Genomic DNA, 15,341 nt, shown 5'->3' with positions numbered 1-15,341 from the left:
CCTAATCTAAAATGAAATAATAGATCTAGAGCTAGATTTTCTTGGACGAATGATACAAAATAAGTATAAATAATAAGTCATAGCCATATGAATCTGATAGATCTAAAACAAATAGCCTACTGATAGTCATTAATTAATTAATTATTACAATTACTTGACTACCAACTGGGTATTTTTATTGCCAAAATACAATGTATTTTATGTGCATTTATTAAAAACAACAACCAAAAATTAAGCGTTCGACGCAACTAGATCTAATATTAATAATATAGATTCTGGTTCTAGATCCAGAAAGCTACTTCTCTAATTCAGATTTCTAGTTTAATTCTAGTTAGATCTAAATGTCTAGACCAGAAGATCTAAATCTAGCCAGGGTTTTTGTCATGGAATAGATCTATAAACCTGCAGCCGCCTACTGATCACGATATGACAGATACTATTGATGAGATACTCTCTCTTTTTCTATATAATATAATATATATAGACTATAGATCTACATCTCTAGATCTAGTAATCTAGTACTATAAACTATAACTAGTAGATCACAGTAAAACTCAATGTGTACTTCCGACTTTAGCTCAACAAGTCTACTCCAAAGTATACTAGTAAAGTCACAAAGTGTAAAGGATCATTATATATTCAAGTAAAAAATTTATAGGCCTAAATGAATCGAATAATGAGTCACTAATTTGACTAATCTAAATTGTTATTTTTTAAATGGCAAGTGTTATTGATGACTTCTCACTTGTACACCAGTTGCAGAGATTCTAGCTTTTATTTTAATGACATGTTACGCTATATCAATGATATTTAGATAAACGCAAGTACCTAGAGGAACAGAGAGAAGGACCATTTAATATAAGGCAAAGAAGTAAGATGTTTATAATACATCAAACTCACAGAGGACTTATGTCAGCATTTCATGCATTTCCAGAAGCTACAAACTATGCTACAAAAATGATAGGCTTGTCTTTGATTCCTAAGACTTATGAGGAATGCCCCAGCTGTGACCTACATATTATGCCACAACCAGGTGCTCTCTTATTCTATGTCAGTTAAAGTAAGTTGGCGCCTAAGCATTTCTGTGGTACCTCTTTATGTGCATATGACATGTTAGGCAAATGGTTTAGCCTATCGGAATGCCATTTCGGAAAGTATAGGTGCTTAAAATGAAACTCCAAATATCTGGACTTCCAGTTACCAAGAAAATAAGCTTAGGTTTCAAAGAGACGACACTGGCACTTCAGCTAAGACGATCAGTAAAATTAATAGCAACTTTAATTGCAGTCCACCAAACAAGATAAAAAAAAACAAGTGTGGCTTCAATAGCATTGATGATATTTAGTTTACTTTTATCTCATTTACTAGTATTACTATTTCATTGACTATGGTTTTTTATTGTCAAATAGGCATAAGTACATGTACTAGTTCCTGCAATTTGATGAAAAATAATAATTAAATTGTGTATAGTCTATATACAAATGTTTATAAGAGATCATAGCTTAGCTTAATTTACTTAATATTTTAAAACTATGATTTTGTGTTCTGACTCTACTCTAAATAAATTATATTTTATTTTAAGAATGCAAAGTTGGAAATTCTGTTCTGATGAAAAAAAATTATTAAACTAAAGTAGATGTTTATGGTTCTTTTGTATTTATTTTTAAATTATTTATTCATTAAAAATTAATTGCTCATTAACATTTACTTGAAGTAAAGATCAAAAACACAAATTCAATACATGATCAGCTCCCAATTCACGCAGATCACAGCCCATCACTTAAATGTATTTACTGTCAATTCTACAGACTATTCATTTCAAAATGTTGCTTTAAATTGTTATATGACACAATCAAAGTACTGGTACCTTACATTGATGTAGGACTAAAGCAGCTGAAATAATGACAAATTTTCATTCACTAACTTGTACTGTCATTTATTATCAGACGTGTTAAAACTAATGACCTGTATATATAATTGATTAAGCAGGAGCATCAACAAATCTTGAACAATAATTGTCTACAGAAAAACTTTATTCTTATCCAAACAATATACATTTACAATGTATTTAAACAAGTTAATTTATACAAATCTGTATGGCCTAAAGATTATGGTGTATTTTGAGCATTGTGTGAATACCAAGTTACATTATTACATGAAAATAGTGTACTCATTTTTTTAAATATTCTGGGTAATAAAAATTAACAACTAATATGATACAATAAAATTGAAGCATTAGTCAAATAAAAAAAAAAATTCACTCAAGATCTATGTGAACTCTATGCTTGAAAAAAATCATTTTGAAATTAATTTAAAAAAAAAAAAATTATGGTTCTTTAGTCAATGGAATGATAGCAGCAATTATTTAACAATTTCATGATTATCCATTAATCTCAATATACTTATAACTGAAAAATAATTCATAAGGTTTAGATACAACCATTTGAAAAATTGATTATAATTTTTTTCTTAATTTGCTTAATTCAAATCTAATATAAACAAGATTTCCTCTGTCAAGAAACTTATGAGGGAACAACATGCATGTTCTTCTCAGTAAGTTTTGCAAAGGGAATTAAGAATATATGATGTTGCTTTTTTTTGCCAACATTTTAAACCTTCGCACCAGGTTTTAGTTTTAAGGAGAATGCACCATATTTTATGTTTACTTTTGATAGATTCTTATTTTAATTTTAAAAAAGTAAAATTTCCCTTACATATCTTGCAATCTATGGGGCAGATGATATAAAGTTTATCAGTTTCTGTGCCCCATGGTTAGCGAGGGTGTCATGTACCCAGCACAACAATCAACCATTTTTTGAAAAAAAAATCCCATTTCAGACGTCACAACCTATAGGGCAGATGATGTTAAGGTCATTTGATTCTTTGGCCAGTGCATCATGTGGCCAGCACAACAACCAACCATCTTTACTATCCAAAACGAAAGTCAGCTACCCATTAGAGTTAGGTGGACTCAGGGGCACCCAAAAATCTAAAAAATTTTAATCTGAGTCTTCACAGAGATTCAAACCCATGACTTAACCATTCAACCATGGATCCCCAGCCTTTTGAATTCTGAAATTGAAAATCCCAGTCTTAATCGAACCCAGGAACACTCAGTTCAGAAGCCAAGTGCTTTACCACTCATTCACTGCACTCACTATTGTTTTAATGTGGCTCAGATTAATAGTTTTCAAGTACAATATCAAACAGATTTAAAGAAATACTAAATCCAAACCTGTTGGCTGAATGACGGATATACATAAATATGCATAGAGCTTACAGTATAATATATATATCTTAAATTAAAATTGGTCCAAGACTTTTATTTTGCAACATGATGGGATTTTCCTTTCTGGTGGTGCTATGCAGGAGTCCAAGAATCTCATCTTTTCTCATAACAGAAAGTTATCTAGTTATAAAAATAAATAAAAGGATTTTAAAAAAATAAAAATATGTGTGACATATGTGTTGACCATGCTAAACATATATATGTTATTAAGTATAATTATATAATTTTGCTATTCTAAAAATAGTCTGTACCTAAAAGGAGCTACTGTGTTAATGTGTAGACATGGCCCTGACCTTAATAGTTATGAATTATTACTAAAGGTGAAGGCAGATATTCAGTTAATTTGATGGACATTGCACTCATCTAAAAGCAACTATAACATATATTATGATTTACATTTTCATGGAAAACTAGTTTTTCAAAAATACAAGTACTTCAGCTTATGAGAAAAGTGCATAGGGAAAAATTGCAGTACCTTACCTTTAAGAGGTGCAACCAGTCATTGACTTGTCAGGAATGCATGCCTTTTACTTGTATTTCCAAACATAACTGTAATTATACAATTAGGCATAATGGCTAATTTCTTTTGAAAACATTAAAATTAAAAAATAATATTATTAAATTGAATACATTGTTGTATCAAACATACAAATTATCAGACATAATTTTGCCTAATTTCATCTAACAGTTTATTGTAAAGGAATGGCCTGCACAACAGCCAAGTATATTAGGCATTCATGAAAGATGAATTTGCTTAAGAGTGTTATAAAAAAAAAACTAGAGAAAAATGTTAAATTCCATCCCCGATATTTGGATGTTGCTTGACCATGAAAATCACACTTCATAAAACATCTTTTAGATAACTAAAATAAAAATTGTATAGTAGTACTTACAATAAATATTGAATGGATGCCAATATTATTAATGTCTGCCCAGAGAGTAGAAATAGTATAAGTATGATCCTTGAGCCATTCTGGTACATCATCAGAACTGGTTGGCATGGTTCTACTTGTTAATAACTGAAACATTACAAACATTTTTTTAAATTTATAATTTATCACAGACTAGAATAAAAATGTTGCCACGAAAAATACCAATGGTTAGAATGCACCTGATGATACTTTTGTAGCCTTAAAATGCACCAAAACTTCATTCATTAAATCTGATAAGAAACATAGGCCTATATGTATCACACAAGTCCAAGTTGATCAGAGTGTCATAGCAAATAATTAACTAGATATGTGAGTTTTATATTAAAGTGCTGAATTTCAGGGGATAGATCCAACTTGACACCACATCATTTATTACTTCATGAACTCATGGGTCTGGACATGGCATGGAATGGGAACTATTATTTAATGTATGGGGTGTAGGCGAGGCATGGATTATAAATTGTCTTGTATAGATTAGATTGGGTAAAACTTCCCATCGAAGGTAACTTTTACTGATAGATCTGGATCAATTATAAATTTATGGGATCTAGGCCTGCATAAATTTTATCTTTTATTTATATATTTTATGTGCATAAATAACTAGTCTAGATTCTATAATTATATCTTAATAATAATTTTTGTAGATGTCATATAATATCTAAAATATTAAGTAGGCCTATAGATCAGTAGATTTAGAATTTTAGCTAGTAAATATTTTTATATTCCAAATCTAAACTGGATCTATATATTGTTCTATCTAGAATTTAGATCAGTAGATTTAGTATTTTAGCTAGTAAAATACTTTTATATTCTAAATCTAAACTGGATCTAGATCTAATTATTCTAGAAGCTTAGATCTAGAAGACTAGTTGTCAAGATTTGACTACACTATGGCTAAGGCTAATGCACTAGCTAAGTAGGCCTACTAGATAGATCAAGAGACAGAGTACTAATAGTAATAGACTCTTGCCTCGTTGGGCCTCTCAAATCAGCTACAGACTTTAGAGACAATTTAGGAAGGTGAATTTCAATCCAATTCCAAGATCTACAAACTACAAGTAGAGTCTAGCTAGAGATGCTAGATCTAGTCTAGAAGGCTGATCAATTAAAAATAAAATCAATCATTTCTAAAGTTTGTAAAATTATATTTTATAGATCTAATCTATCTATTTATAATATAGAAATCTATGTCTACTATTTTAATATCTAAATTGATATGGCTGATGATGTTAATTATTTTAATAGAGACATTGACATACAAAGAAACAAAATAATTAGATCTTATACTAACTCATAGACTCTACTTATACTGTATTGTATTAAACCTTCGAGTTTACGTTCCACTATCTTGACTTGACTACATTGACTAAAAAGGTCACTATCACGGTGACTATGATTATTTATTATAGATCTAGAATACTAGTCTAGATTATTATCTATGATGATGATGATAATCAACTGGTAGAGCTATAAGTATAATCAGTATAAACTATAATATATAATCACTGCATTCGTTTCATTCACTGTCTGTATCAATAATCATGTGATGTGAAAGTGTGGGTGTTGTAGATCTAGATTATTCTAGATATAAGAGATCTATAGATAAGTTCGGTTTTTTAAAAATGCGCATTCGAAATTTAAAATACCCAGATTTAAGTATTAATATACCCATATTGGTAGGGCCGCGTTAATCATTTATTAGATCTATTAAAGCATGTCTATATAAAAGATATTATTATTAAAAAAATATATTATTATATAAAAGATATAGTTGTGAATATTTACTAAAAAAAATTAAAATAATGAATTTTTTACTTTTGCCAATTAACACTATGGCTGGCAAAAAGGATGACTCCTCAATACTGTGAAAAGACGATAACTGCATGAGTTGGTTTGGAATTGTATTTTGTAAGGCTAACTTAAAAAATATCCTTTAAGAGAATAAACGAAAAAAGGTTTGTCAGAAGAAAAGCTGGCTGGACTACGCAAATAATGGACCAGCCTCTCTCTCTTGTTAAGAACATTGGTGACTGGGAAAAGTGGAGGATTTAGTTACGCGGGACAGATGATAATGATTTCATGTACATAAAAAAAATCCAGATTTTGTGTAAAATACCCAAATGTGAAAGTACTGAAAACAGCTATTTTAATGGGGTGGCCTTAAAAAAATAACTTTTGTGACGATCCCTTATTCAGGAAAATTTTATAAATCACAAAACATTGTGAGAAAATGGATGAAGTTTTTAGAGATCTAATAAAATAAAGCGTAGGGAAGTTTTACTCTCATTGAAGGTCAGTCCAAGTGACTGGAGGAGTAAATTTCTTCTTTTGCATCCTCCTGAATTTCTCCATATAGCACCATGCGTGAAGATGATGCGCGACGGCACTCCCCTAGTAAAAACTAGGAGCTGTTGTTCCATTAGTATAGTTCCATGATTTAATAAATGTGCTATTTATGTAAATATATTTGGGGAAAAAATACTAGCTTTTTGGCAACACAAGAAAAACTCTGGTTTGACTGTTTTAATTTTTCCAAGTATAACAAACTGAAAATTAAATTTGGTCTGGAGATCTATAACTTGAACACATCTGTGGAGCTGGTTAATAATTTATTTTTTTTAAAACCTTTCATTCATTGTTATGAAGAGCCAAGAAAGCGCTCTTTAAAAAAAATGTGATGAGTTTGGTAATGGAGGAATTATCTTTACAAATTTTTTTTTGTTACATGTTTTTTTCCCCCACTAAAAACTTCGGAGCAAATATTGACAAGCCATTGTTATTTAATGGCGTTGAACGAGACCGTTATTTGGCTATGGTTACAGTGACATCGGGTTCTAGTTTTAATAAATAAATAAACGTTTTTACTCTGGAGATAGGATCTGACTCAAGTCCCAGAGTTCACCAAACGGGTAACTCGTCTAGCTGCCTTTGTGAAACGTAAGTAATGGATGATGTTCACATGCTTGGCTCTCTAATGTCGTCGTATTTATTGTCTATGAGTTCAAATGAGGGATTCAACCTGACATAGGTAATTGATGTCCCATTCAACCTGACATAGGTAATTGATGTCCAATTCAACCTGACATAGGTAATTGATGTCCAATTCAACCTGACATAGGTAATTGATGTCCAATTCAACCTGACATAGGTAATTGATGTCCAATTCAACCTGACATAGGTAATTGATGTCCAAGTACATACTTTAAATATGCAAATAGTTTTGAATAACTACAAAGATTTATCTTGGCTCCAGGTGATTCTCGCATGTTTGACATGTGTTGCCTTGACCTTCGCCAGATGCAGCTTGGCAAATGTCGAGTTCCCTGGCTTGTCCTTGAGACAAAGTAGTTTTAACCTGGATCGACTTAGGCAACAATTTGAAAATAACCTTGACTTTATTGTACTCACCATTTTATTCTATTGGATTGATGTCATCCTACCTTGAGTACTTTTTTATGAGAACAAGTTTCCACCCCTTCCAATAACTATCAAGCTATAAATCAAATACTACATTTATAATAACAACAACGGTTTGAACAGGGGCGTAGCTAGGAATTTATCATCGTTTTGGGGGGCCCGTAGAGCTTGACTACTTTGGGGGCCCCTGCATTTAGCGTAATATTTAATTTTTAATGTAAAAACACTCCTTTGGGGGCCCCCCTCAAGAAGGGGCCAGGGGGGATTTTCAAATTCTCCAACCCTTCTCTCTCCCCCCCCCCCACCCTAGCTACGCCACTGGGTTTGAAAAAGAAATGATCAATGCAATTAAAGCTGCGATAAATTGTTAAATAAAGTGACAGATAACAACTAACCCAACACATTATTACATTTAAACACGTCTAACTTTTGACTTATAAGATATTTTCACTCCAAGAAGCAGAGAGTTAAAGCCTCTTTAAATAGAACGTGTTTTTAAAAAAACAGGATATAGATTTATTATCCATAAGATTATTAATAATAATTTATTTATAAAGCGCTGTTAACAAACAAAATGTAGGCTCAAGGCGCTGTAACAACATAATAGTCACAGTATGAGTGGTGCCAGATTTAGCAACTCTTGGTATTCTGTGATACACATTTTATCTTGATACGAGGTAGAGACTACACATTTATAATACGTAACGTTTTAGCTTTTAAGTACTAGGGGCCTACATCTTTAAAAAAAAACAAAAAAACATAAGTTTGACAGCAAGACAAGGCTCACAACTTGACCACTCTTATAGTCAAAAAATAAAAACGTCCGAGAGTTAAAAAAAAAAAAGGCTAAAGGGAAAGAATGCGATGCTAGCTAGGCAAAGATGATGTTAATACTAATAGCAAGACGTTACAGAGGAAATAAGGCTGATAGCTAGACAAGCCTAGTAAGTAGGACTGATAGCTAGACAAGCCTAATAGGTAGGGCTTATAGGTAGGCAAACCTAATAGGTAGTGTTGATAGCTAGGCAAGCCTGATAGGTAGGGTTGATAGCTAAGTAAACCTAATAGGTAGGGTTTATAGCTAGGTAAGCCTGATAGGTAGGGTTGATAGCTAAGCAAGCTTGATATCTCTGCAGGCCTGAGGTAGGGTTGATAACTAAGCAAGCTTGATATCTCTGCAGGCCTGAGGTAGGGTTGATAACTAAGCAAGCTTGATATCTCTGCAGGCCTGAGGTAGGGTTGATAACTAAGCAAGCTTGATATCTCTGCAGGCCTGAGGTAGTGTTGATAACTAAGCAAGCTTGATATCTCTGCAGGCCTGAGGTAGGGTTGATAACTAAGCAAGCTTGATATCTCTGCAGGCCTGAGGTAGGGTTGATAACTAAGCAAGCTTGATATCTCTGCAGGCCTGAGGTAGGGTTGATAACTAAGCAAGCTTGATATCTCTGCAGGCCTGAGGTAGGGTTGATAACTAAGCAAGCTTGATATCTCTGCAGGCCTGAGGTAGGGTTGATAACTAAGCAAGCTTGATATCTCTGCAGGCCTGAGGTAGGGTTGATAGCTAGGCAAGTCTGATAGGCAATGCTGATAGGTAAGACATGGTCTAGAACTACCTGAAGTTGCCAAACAGAGATGTTATTGTAATAATTAGCGACATAGATAAAAAAAATGAAGCTGTTGACACAAAAATAGAAAGCTGTTTTTAAGCTTTTTTTTTTTAAGCTGTTTTTGTGTGTGTGTGTCTATGTTATTAGTTAAGATCAAACAGTGTAAAACCAAAAGGCAGCATTGTTTAACAAGTCTGACTTAACAAGTCCCAGTACTATGAGTACCATGCTCAAATGTCTGCTGTTGGATCTAATAAAATTATTATAAAATGGTAAGACGAATATCCCAAATAGTAATAAAAAGAAACAAAAAAAAAAAAGAGAAAGAAAGAGAGAAAAAGAGAGAAAGAGAAAGAGAAAAGCAAGAGAGAGAGCGTCAAGAATGTGTGTGACCTAAAGGAGTGCGCTGAATGAAGGTCCAACAGCTCCCCCCCCCCTCAACCCCTTCTCTCTGATGAATGGCCATAGTAACGAGTCTAATGACGTGTGATGACCGCCGAGACGGCAGACGTCAAGCCGCAGTTATTAACTCATGCCAGATCTGACAGCTTTGGATAAGGTCAAAGGTGTCCCGGCACGCGCTGGTAAATATCACATTTCTGGAATTGAGTTTGGAGTCATCGCCATTGAGAAAGCTTCAAGTTGGTCCTCAAAGTGTATTTACTATGCCACACAATTAACGAACGCTGTCCTGTTATAATATGCTTTTTAAATGTAACCCAATTCGACATTCAAATAGTCCGAATAATGTACAGCCTTGTGGTCAGTAATCCTTCGGAACCACCCATCTATAACAAATTTTACCATCGAAAATTGTAAGCCTTCTAGGCAGTGCAGATGTTCTACATTGTATAAACTATTAAGCCTACTGGATCAGATTCATGCCCTGTATAACAGATACTTTTGAACCTAGTGAACAAGACTCATGCTCAGTATTGTGGGTAAACCATACAGCCTCCTGAACCAAGCACATGCCTGCAGTGTAGGCCTACAAACTTGTAGTTTTAGTGGTCCAAACACAGGTTTGTATTGCAGAAACTTTGAAGTTTAGTGGTCCAAACACAGGTTTGTATTGCAGAAACTTTGAAGTTTAGTGGTCCAAACACAGGTTTGTATTGCAGAAACTTTGAAGTTTAGTGGTCCAAACACAGGTTTGTATTGCAGAAACTTTGAAGTTTAGTGGTCCAAACACAGGTTTGTATTGCAGAAACTTTGCAGATTAGTGGTCCAAACACAGGTTTGTATTGTAGCACAAAATGCATGACGCGTAGGACGTAATCATCTTCTTTTTTGAAGTAACGTCTGTATCATATAAGATAAGAGACGTTTCAGTGTAGTGGACGTGTTTTCTGTTGAAATAAACACATGGTACTTATTAAAGAGTTTCGTGCATAGCGGAGACAATTATATAGAAAGTGTTTTGGTGTATCGAAAGCGTTGATCAGTTATGTATTTTAAAAGCTCTAGGCTAATTTTCTTGTACACTTTTTAGCATCACAGAATCTAATTTAAATAGAATCGTTGCTTGTAGCACAAAATAAACTCAAAACTTATTTCAAAACAAATAAGCAATTAGCAAGCGGTAATAGAGCAGAGTTGATACCTAGATCAACTGCTACGCTTGAGATATTGCTATCAAGAAAAGAATTCAGTTTTAGTGCATGTACTAATTCAGTTCACAGGTATGTAGAATTTAGTTTAGTGTTTTCAACAAACTATAGGCCTACGTATGTAATTACATGTAGATCTATTTTAGATTACAAAATAAAAAGATGTTCACAATTCTAATTTATGTTTTACAGAAGTTACTTTCACATCAAAGATAATTACGTTCTTCGCATTTCATGTGGTTATCAATCAATTGATGTTGTTTAGCTACACCATCCTGACCATCAGACGCTAATTCAGAGCGACCAGGTAGTCATTTACATTCTACTTGTGGCCGCTACGTTCGGGAGCCAAAACCTACAGGTGCCTTTATTTTTGTTTTTTAATATACTCTTCAACGTTTCTGCTAGAACATGTTTTGTATTGATTTAGTTTCTTCACTACCTTCACCTAACTCTTAGTCTGTCGGACCGTTGAGGCACAACACAAGATCTTATAACTGTCTTTCTCCATTCTTCTCTGTCTTTTGTCTTAGGTAGAGTCTCTTTCAATGACAGGTCCACCAATTCTTTAATGTTGTCTTACCATCACTACCTTTGTCTGCCTCTTCTTCTTTTCCCTGGAACTGTATCCTGCAGAAAAGTCTCTATCAATATAACTAGATAATATAAATCGTAAGTTAGAAATGTTTGGCCAACAAAACAAAAAGACAGTTATAAACATTAACTAGCCTTACCCTCCGGCTAACCACGTTAATTTGTTTTCAGGCTGTATGTTGTTTATTTTGGCCCACGGGCCGCAATTTAAGGATTCCCCTTAACATACATTTTAGCCCGTGAATTCTAGTATATGGAACGGCCCGCTCGCTTTCTCTTTCCTTATCTCTCTTTCTATCTCCTTTTCTCTCTCTAGCTCTCTCTCTCTCTCTCATACTAAATTCTGTGTTGCCTTTCTGGTGGACTTCCTTCATCCACGCTTTTAAGATTTCCCGCCCCTTTTTGTTTTATAATGACACATCTAGCTTTTACCTTTTATTTTTCTCCATCTTCCAATAGATCGACACGTTTCTTCTCTTCAGTTCTAGATAGAGCGGTTAGTTGAACTATCTTATTTTGCATTTTCAATCAAGCAAGCAATTTACTGTATTAGACACCACACACCATCAGTTTGAGACCTAAAGGGCAGTTTGAGACCTAAAGGGGAAAAAATGCATTTTCCGAAGCCCTCTATTGAATGCCCTCATCCCCCCCTTCTCACACTATTTTTGTCCATATACATCTGTGAACAAGAATTTTTCTTTAATGGTTTCGAAATAAACAAGTGTAAGGACAGGTCGATGCTGATTGGCTGTAATTTTCACAAGCACTAGAGGATCCAAAACTTTTGAGGGGGGGGGGACATTTTTTTTCCCAATAAATATAAATATATACATTCTCCTGACATCTACATCTCTTTAGGCAGGTCAAATTTAGTCAAATAAAGTAACGTGAGGGCGATGGCCGATACTGAAGTGTGAGTGACTATTGAGGCATAAGTCGTGTAAGTATATCTTTATTAGGTGCAGTTATCGTAATAGTATCTTCATGTTAAGCGAAACCTCTTGTAGTAGGCTTTTTTTTTGGGTCAGAATGAGACATTATGATAGATATACAAATACAATGAGAGTTATATATATAAGGAAATATTATTGAAGAGAATAAAAGTATTAGAATTAGATTAAATAAATCATACACAAATGTTTATTCTGTTTATTTTATACGAAACTTTTTATATTTAATATAAAAATATTTAACGAAATATTACACTTATATTATAGATTAAATACTGGAAAAAAAATTCTAATGCATATTGAGTATCAATAATGTCTTAATTCATACAGTCCACCGGAAATTAATTTCTTCTTGATTCCTACACATGTCCGAAATATAGCGTCACTTCCGTTGCCATTAATCCGGAAGCAGTTGATTCAATGTCGTTTATATTGTCCGTTTACCGCCTTGTTGGGATCCAGTGGCGCTCTCAATTATTTCATAACCCCCACGTGACTTTCATCTTGGGTCAGTCGGTCAAACGAAAAAAAAAATAGCTGCAATTAAATGGAGTTTTACTATTGGCCCGGTCAATGCCCAGACGCCGAAACGGTAGCCGTCAAACTTTCTGTCGTAACTTTTTTTGTTCAACCTTTTCTATTACTGGGTTTTATCATTTTCTCGCAGTTTTGACTTAGTGTGGGCAGCTGGACTCTGGTCACTATAAAGTTGTTTGACTTGATTCCCATGGGGTCTTCTGCTCAGAGTTTGGTAAAGCTAATTTGAATCGGAAGAAGAAATGGATATATAGAGACTAAAAGAGAATGACAGAAAAAAAAAACAAAAAACAAAAAGAGATGGACCAAAAAAAAAATATTATTGAAAGGGAAAACAACTTGACAGAAAGATGTAGAATAAACAAATACAAGAATGAGAGGACATCTGCTAGAGCCTGGAGTAAGGCTTACACATTGGGTATAGGGAATATTCTTCCTCTTTTGTTCCCTTATATTACAAACCTTATATCAACTCACTCTGTCTGTTTGTCTGTTTGTCCGTCTGGTAAAAAGTTTATACACGTGATTTCTCCCGCACCAAATTTCAAGTCAAGCTGAAATTTTAAAAAATTATTTCTTTTACCTGACAACACAAGAATCGATAGATATAAAAGTAATGTATTTGATAATTAACTGTTGGTAATAAATTATTTTGTTTGGTAACTCGAACAAGGGAAAGAGAGTGGTGGTATAAGCTGAGTTAGTCCCCTTTAGAGGTCGTCGTCTCAGTCTTAGTGAACACAAACCTGAAAAATGGGTCGACACTATAGAAACAATAGATAACTATACAATCTTCCATAAGCTCTCCCCTAGCAGAGTGGTTAACGTGTTGGCTTGAGAAGCCTGAGCAGGCTAGAGCCATGAGTCCGTATTCAGGTCGTTTCCACTTTAAAAAAAATTATAATGCTTTTTTATTGTTGGTATAGATCTATTACTAATTTAATTACATGACTGATCCAAAGTAATTGATACAAGTACGCTTAATATAAGCTTTTTTTTTTAAAGGTATCTCTATTTATTGTTATTTCTAGACTCAGAATGGGATTGCAAAACTCAAGAACATATTTATATTGTGTCAGTAATGTACATTGCTATCACACTATTAACCCCCAATTCATTTTTCTTACTAGATACGGAGTATTCTCTCTTAAACTGTTGTAGTGAGATGTTTTGTTTTCAATTAAGGATTAATTTACCAAGGCTATGGTTTCTTTATTTCTACAGCAAGTTTTTTTTTAATCTGACGTAATTTTAAACCGTTCGCATTTTTATTCAATAAAGTCTATTGCATGGTATATTCGTTTTTAGCAAAGCTTTCATTGTAAGGCATGTAAATACAGCTACAATGTGCTTAGTTCGCTCTGTGGAAATTGGGAGGAGGGAATCTGTGAGATTTCCATGCTACTATTGAACGCGCAGGAAGTACAACTTAGCTAGAGTAAAACATCAGATGAAAATACTTGTCAACATAGAGATTCCAACTCGATCCAAGCAGATTGTGTATGTTTATTTTTTCACAAACCATGTCAATGGATTCAACCTCATTGTGGAATCAGAGAAAGCGAAAAAGCTGACCGTTTGGCGAGGCTAAGAACATTTCTTGACTAACCGAAAGGACTGCAAACACACGAGAGTACACGGACAAAGATTTGTGAATGAACAAGCCCAAAAGGTAGGCCTATAATACTGGGCCCCATTGAGCGCTGGGCGGGAAGTCTGGAAATACCTAAGACGCCCAAACAGAACAGACGAGTGGGCCAGCTAGACGAAGAGGATTGAGAATATTTGTCTCGTTTTCTCAAAGAAATGAGCTTCCTTTGTAAGGACGTAATGGACATTTGATACCAGATGTCGACACTGCTATATGGACACCGAAGGAGAAGAACAAATACTAACCCTTTTTTAATAGCGGCTTTCATTATGACGGGTGGCGCGGTGGCTGAGTGGTCAAGCGCTTGGCTTCGGAACCTGGGGTCCTGGTTTCAAATCTCGGTGAAGACTGGGATTTTGAATTTCGGGATTTTAAGGGCGCCCCTGAGTCAACCCAACTCTAGTGGGTAGCTGACATTCGTATTAGCTGGGGAAATGTAAAGGCAGTTAGTCGTTGTGCTGGCCACATGACACCCTGCTCTTTAACCGTTGGCCTAAAAAAACAGATGACCTAAATCTGCCCTATAGATCGGAAGGTCTGTAAGGGAAGCTTTTTCTAAGACAAAAATATATAAGATAATAGAAAGAATGAAAAAAAAAATGTGCCCTAGTTTTAGTGCTTCAACTCTGCGTACTAAAACAAAATCATTTTAAGATTGGCGGGCATTTTATTTTCAGTGTAGCAACCGACACACAGATCATCTCCAATGTTTTCCACATGTTATTTTTAAACGGAATATGTTGTATGTGTC

At 34.2% G+C, this 15,341-nt stretch overlaps 1 long non-coding RNA gene across 1 annotated transcript; it reads right to left on the bottom strand.

Annotated features, from left to right (window-relative positions):
- Positions 1–1,639: 1,639 nt before the first annotated feature.
- Positions 1,640–5,711, bottom strand: LOC129926093 (uncharacterized). Its single transcript, XR_008777784.1, has 4 exons — positions 5,513–5,711; positions 4,183–4,308; positions 3,770–3,838; positions 1,640–3,409 (listed from the first exon to the last, which is right to left on the bottom strand). It is a non-coding gene; the product is annotated as an uncharacterized LOC129926093 (long non-coding RNA).
- Between the last annotated feature and the right edge of the window lie 9,630 nt (positions 5,712–15,341).

This window comes from Biomphalaria glabrata, chromosome 4 (genome assembly GCF_947242115.1).
Source record: "Biomphalaria glabrata chromosome 4, xgBioGlab47.1, whole genome shotgun sequence".
In the NCBI taxonomy this organism is placed as follows: Eukaryota; Metazoa; Mollusca; class Gastropoda; family Planorbidae; genus Biomphalaria; species Biomphalaria glabrata.
This window is presented reverse-complemented; position numbering and strand designations above follow the sequence as displayed.